The sequence below is a fragment of the Prionailurus viverrinus genome, chromosome F2 (assembly GCF_022837055.1).
Source record: "Prionailurus viverrinus isolate Anna chromosome F2, UM_Priviv_1.0, whole genome shotgun sequence".
In the NCBI taxonomy this organism is placed as follows: domain Eukaryota; kingdom Metazoa; phylum Chordata; class Mammalia; order Carnivora; family Felidae; genus Prionailurus; species Prionailurus viverrinus.
In genome coordinates this window covers 42,120,698-42,126,760 of record NC_062578.1, presented here as the reverse complement: position 1 = coordinate 42,126,760, position 6,063 = coordinate 42,120,698, and the positions used below count along the sequence as shown (strand labels likewise).

General features: G+C 41.8%; 1 non-coding gene across 1 annotated transcript; it reads left to right on the top strand.

Moving 5' to 3' along the window:
* The first annotated feature begins 5,918 nt into the window (after positions 1 to 5,918).
* On the top strand, positions 5,919 to 6,000 carry TRNAS-AGA (transfer RNA serine (anticodon AGA)). The gene has a single exon. It is a non-coding gene; the product is annotated as a tRNA-Ser (tRNA).
* Positions 6,001 to 6,063: the final 63 nt, after the last annotated feature.

The window sequence follows — 6,063 nt, the reverse complement described above, 5'->3', positions numbered from 1 at the left end:
TGCCCACAACTTGATTTCAGACATCTGGCCTCCAGAACTGAGAGAATAATTTCTGTTCTTTTAAACCACCAAGTTTGTGGCAATTTGTTATTGGCAGCACTAGCAAACTACTGCAGCCCTGGACAGTGGTTTGAGGTTTGGGTGAAGTTCAAGCCCAAGAATAGAAACAGAGTTCAATCTAATGGTAGAAGAGAAGTCCATCACACAGGAGTTCATGGGGCAGACAGCAGCATGGCCTTTCACTTACCAGATACCAGAGTTAGGCTATCCAGACCAATTCCAGATTGAACCCTGATGGAGAAGAGTGAGCAAGTGCTGAGCTGACTCAGAGGCTGGTGGAGTTCATCCTTCAGGTGAGATATTTCAGTACCCACAGGAGAGCAGGCAAACAGGAACGGACAGAGCAATCAGTGATGTTCTGCTAATAAATGATAAATATCTTGTAGAACCTGGTCATATGCAGTCTAAGATGAGTTGGTTTCGGCGGAGGGATAAAAAAGCCACAAAACATGCTTCTCCTACAATGGAGAAGTCACATGCTAGGCACATGCCAGCACTAGAAGCACAGAGCTGAGGCCAGGCTTTGCCCTCCTGGAGCTCCACCTCCGGTCAGTGCCCCCCCGTAGCACCCCCCCCCCCCAGTCTCTCTTAGAACAAGACCTCCCTGCATGTGCGACAAGACTCATTCTCCTTCAGTCAGCCAAAAGTTTCTGTGGCATTTTATGCCCATGTTAGCAAGAAAGAAGAATCAGGGAAAGGAAGAACTGACCATCTCTATAGGCTTCCAAGTCACAAGTCACAGAATCTGTCTTATTGTTAGAAGACAGCAGGATTCCCTGACCCTTAAAAGTACCATTATAATAGGATTTCAGCTTAGATTTTCTCAAAAGCCATACTTCTCCCTCCTAGGCACTACAAAAGAAACAGATATGCATCAGTTACATCTGCATACAAACAGATATGCATCCCTGTACTTCAAGAAGCCTGTGCTCTCATATGTAATATGAGGTCTACACATAACCACTAAACTATAAAGCAGTGGGTACATTAGAGTGACACAGACAATCAGAGATTAAAGAACTTGAAGGGATAAGAGATGTTTTTATTGATATATCAATGCAGGCATGAAAGGGTTCCTAAATGTGGCAATCTGATATTAAACTTGTATCATCATTCATGGCCACCAGAAAGAGTCTTATCCAGAATAACCCAGCATGATAATGAAATAAGACAATGTAATGGCTGCAATGAAAAACTCTTAATAATCAAAGAATTTCTAAATTATTTCAGTTCTCGGGGTGCCTGGGTGGCTCAGTCGGTTGAGTGTCCAACTGTCACGGTCTTGCAGTTCATGAATTCGAGCCCCACGTCAGTCTCTGTGCTAACAAACAGCTCAGAGCCTGGAGCCTGCTTCAGATTCTGTATCTCTCTCCCCCTCCCCTGCTCATGCTCTGCCTCTATCTGTCTCTCAAAAAAATAAATAAATGTTAAAAAAAATTTTTTAAGGGGCGCCTGGGTGGCTCAGTCAGTTAAGTGTCTGACTTCAGCTCAGGTCATGATCTCTTGGTCCATGAGTTCAAGCCCCACGTCGGGCTCTGGGCTGACAGCTCAGAGCCTGGAGCCTGCTTCAGACTCTGTGTCTCCCTCTCTCTCTGACCCTCCCCCCATTCATGCTCTGTCTCTGTCTCAAAAATAAATAAACATTAAAAAAAAATCAAAATTTTAATCAAAATTTTAATCAAAAAAAATTTTTTTGATTGTTTCAATTCTCTGGCCTTGATTGCTCCTTCTATAAAATGGAGGAGTTTTATACATAATCACCAAAGTCTTTTCCAGCTTCCAAATATTCTTTGGGCAGTTTACCATAAGAGAGATAGCCCTGTTGGCTTTATCCTTAGGGACTTCCACAAGTTTTTTGTGGATGTGGAGAACTTTTGGATTTTCAGAAACCTATAGACATCTTTTTTTTAAGGCCATAGAATGGCTGACATGTGGAAATGTGACTGAGAAAACAGAGCAGACAGGTCTGCTTAAAACTCTGGGTTCCTCCCTAGAAGGCAATATGGCCAATCAGGGAATGGAAGACTGATAGACACAAAACTTAAGCCCTGGCCTTGAGACATTTCTGATTGCCTCGTCAGTTTGGTTCTCACTTTGCTTTCATTCTAACACCCAGCTGTAATTCCTACTCCCCCTCCCACATAGTTCTCCAATCGATCCTTTTTTTTTTTTCTCTTGAGTCAGGTTTAACTTTCTGAAGGTTGAAAATCATAAAGAAAAAACTAATATGAAACAGGAATTGGGGGAAAGGGAGCTGTACTCAGAGAACTGTAGAACTGAAAGGAACATTTTAATGTTTAAGCCTCAAAAGAAAGGCTGGACTACTGACTCCTCAGAGGGCTAAGTGGTTTGAGCCACATACATTAGCACTGGCCTCCTCAGACTGATCTGTTGGTTGGTTGCTATATGGAGGGTGATAAAATATCTATTTGGGTGGGGTCAAAAATTGTATTACACTCTTAGAGCACATCTGTGAATGCTGGCCTTTTGAACAAATGACCATAGTTCACCAGGCTTCTGTGCTGTCAGAGGCTGCTTCCCAAATACCAACTTTGAACCTAGCTCTGCCATATGGACACATGGGGTCAATGAAAAATAGTGTCCAAGGGCCCCCAAGCATGAGAAGGTCTGGCAAAAAGTGACAGGTTTTATCCAGTCTGCTGAAGAGAAATGTACTGAGACTGGAAAGACTAAGGAGGTGCACGCCTTCCGAACGTGTCTGTGGATCAAAATACACCCTAACAGATTTCTGAGAGAGCCCCTGGCGGCCATGTTAACCTTGGCATTGTTATCATTAAGAGTCTATGCTCATTTCTGGCACCTAACATCGGACACATTGACAGCAACAGGGTTGATGGAAGAGGAAAGAATCTGTTTTGCAGTAAAAAAAGATTTAAAGATAAAAAAAAAAGCAGTTCTCAGATTTCTCAGGCCATTTGAAATCACGCCAGAGAAATACTTGATTTCAGCATTCTTAAGCCCTCTGCGATGATGCTGTGAGTGGTGTCCCCCACGTGTGATGATGTATTTTGGGGCCAGAGTTTTCTCAAGATGTTCCAAGCCTGCAGGCTCCTGATCCTTTTTCAAATTATGAAGATGATAGTATCCCAGTGAGGGTTGTGATTAGTCTAAACTCTCCACAGCTGTGAGAGTAGAATGGGCAAATTCCAATAAAGATCCTGCGTGTTCTGGACTGAATTTACCTACACGACATCGAGGCCTAACTCAGGGACCACTTAAAAGAACCGGAGCTGCCTCAGTGCTGTTCTGTTTCTTCCACAGCATCAGCTGCTGGGGGGCTGGCAAATGTTCTGGGAGGATGCCTCCCCTCGCACCACTGTCATTGGGCAACAGTGGATGTTCATTTAGAAGGTCTGGGGTGTGTGGGTGAAAATCAGGGCTGGGGAAATTAAACTCAAGTACATGGGAATTTAAAGAGGCCTTGCAATTCATTATGTGAATGGCCAGGAGGATTATAAAACACCTTGTAACTGAAGAGGTTGGCCTGGAGCTGTGTGGGACAACAGAACCAGCTGTATCACCACCCCTAACTCATTTAGAACAGTGCTAGCAAGAAGGCAGGCTCAGAGCTTTCTTCAGTTACTTGGAAAAGCCAACAGGGCTTTATTTTCTTATTTTGGACACTTTTTTCTAAAATACTTCCTTGGAATACTAAGTAATGTAATAATACACAGCATGCTCCTTTTACCATGTTTAATAATTGTATCATCTGAAGACACTTGGCTATTCTCCCTTATGACACATCTGGACACTACACTTTCCAAAACTGGGAAAGACTTAGGGGACAAGGATTTACATAACTGTCTACACATATTAACAACTATAGAAATAATAAATAAGATTCCTCACTTTGGAAAACAAAAAGAAAATACCAAAAATGCATATATAATAGTTTTTTTTAATCTAATATGATTTGCATGAATGTAGAATCTTCTAAAATTATGTATACATTCATCATGTACATCCACTTCCATTGTTTACAGTCCACTGAAGCACACCTGGTATCACTCCTGACACCTAGAGATTTTTAATAGTCTACTCTCTATGATTTACAGTTTATCACATAGCCACACACATATGTGACATGTGACATTTCTCCTTGTAAACACTGAACTTTTCTCTAAGGCAAACCAGAAAGACAACATGACTAAAGTCAAGAGACCCAATGGAGAGTTGAATGAGCTGTAAGCAAAATTCTGAAAGCACCAACCTCTGGATGATCTATCCATACGTGGTATTTTATTAAAATGAGGATGTGAGTGGAAGAAGATGGAAACAAGCTCCAATTTTTTCTAATATTCATAACAAACAAAACACACAACTACAAGCATTTCCACTTTTAACTTTTCACGGTCCTTCATGCAAATCTTCTACATGCTAATAGATCTTTCAACTATTGGCCATACCACCTCAGATGTCATCATTTCTAGAGAAAAATCAAATCATTAATTTAAGCCTGTTAAACTGGATGGCAACTGTGCATTACTCCCCCTGGAACCCACGTTGCAAGGGCAACTTCAGTATCAAATGGCTTACTCCTGTCGTTCTGCTGGAGGCCATTTCCGAGTACAATCACCTAGTAAGGCAACTTGGAGGGGGGGCAAGGGAGGGGAACTTTAAAGAACTGAGTAGGAAATCAGACAGTATGTCAGGATTCTTATGGCTAAAACAAAGCTGCAGGGAGAATAAGCAGGGCAGCCCTACAGATAAGAGGAGTGTTGCCTTGCTGGGAATATTCAGTTGGTCTGATAGTAACATTAGTAGTTGCTGGTAGATGCTTGACAATCAGCTCTTATGGAGAAAAAGCCATGTTTTATAGCATTTGCAATTTCCCTGGTGTTATTACACCCATGAAGGCTGATTTCAAACTACCCAAAGTGATATCCCTGCATGAGATTCACCGTAACAACCTCTGTATATTTCAGACACAAAGACATAACTAATCTCAACAGCATAAATTATAATAAAATGTGGGGAAATAACTAGACTATGGTGAATTTTGAGCATTACTGTTGTTTTTAGTGTCGTTATTTTAATTGTAAGTTTATATAATTTAGTTCTAATTAATGGTTGCATTTAACAATTGGCTCCCAAAATTCATAAAAATATAAAGGTGGGCTCTAGTGAGCAGGTACCATTGGCTCCAGCACACCACTGCATTTTGTTCTTCAGGGACATTAAAGACATTTTAAACAAACAACAAACCAAATAAATGAAGCTACTAAATCACCTGGATCAAACTATTTTCAGGGATTCCAAGGGTTACACTGTGGGTAGTATTTACAGGGATACCATTAAATGACAACACCTTACATTTGTATCACGCATTACACTCTTCAAGTTTAGGGCACGATGGGACAGTCTGATCCTGCGTAGTGAATTTAAATCGGTGAGTAATAATAGCATTTTAGTGTCTGGTGCATGAAAAGAAATTCCTGGGAGCTATCCGTACAAGAGAGAAGTGTAAGGAAGGAACTGGGAGCCAGGCAAGGAAGCTTAGAGCTGGCCAGAGCCCCTAGGTTCCAGATTCCGTCCCGGAAACGGCTCCATTACTGAGAAAGCAGGTGTACGTTAGTACCAGGCTTTCCTAGCTCCCTCCTGTTTTCTGACTCTAACTTAAGAAGTCAGACTAGAACTCAGTTTTTTCTGATAGAAAAGAGTTGGACGGGATATCCTCTAAGAATCCCTCATAAATTAGAACCATAACATTCAAATACGCTTTTATCTGACAGAACAGCTTTGAATGGTTTTTCTCCCCGATCCAAACATACCTGTTACACTGTACACACTCGTGTGAAGAGTCTACATAGATCTCACTGCCAAAATTAACAGCAGCAGTAGTCGTGGCCGAGTGGTTAAGGCGATGGACTAGAAATCCATTGGGGTCTCCCCGCGCAGGTTCGAATCCTGCCGACTACGGGAAGGTGAACTTTTGCTGCCGATACTTGTTTTCGTTTCGGAGAGTTCTTCCCAGTGTTTCCC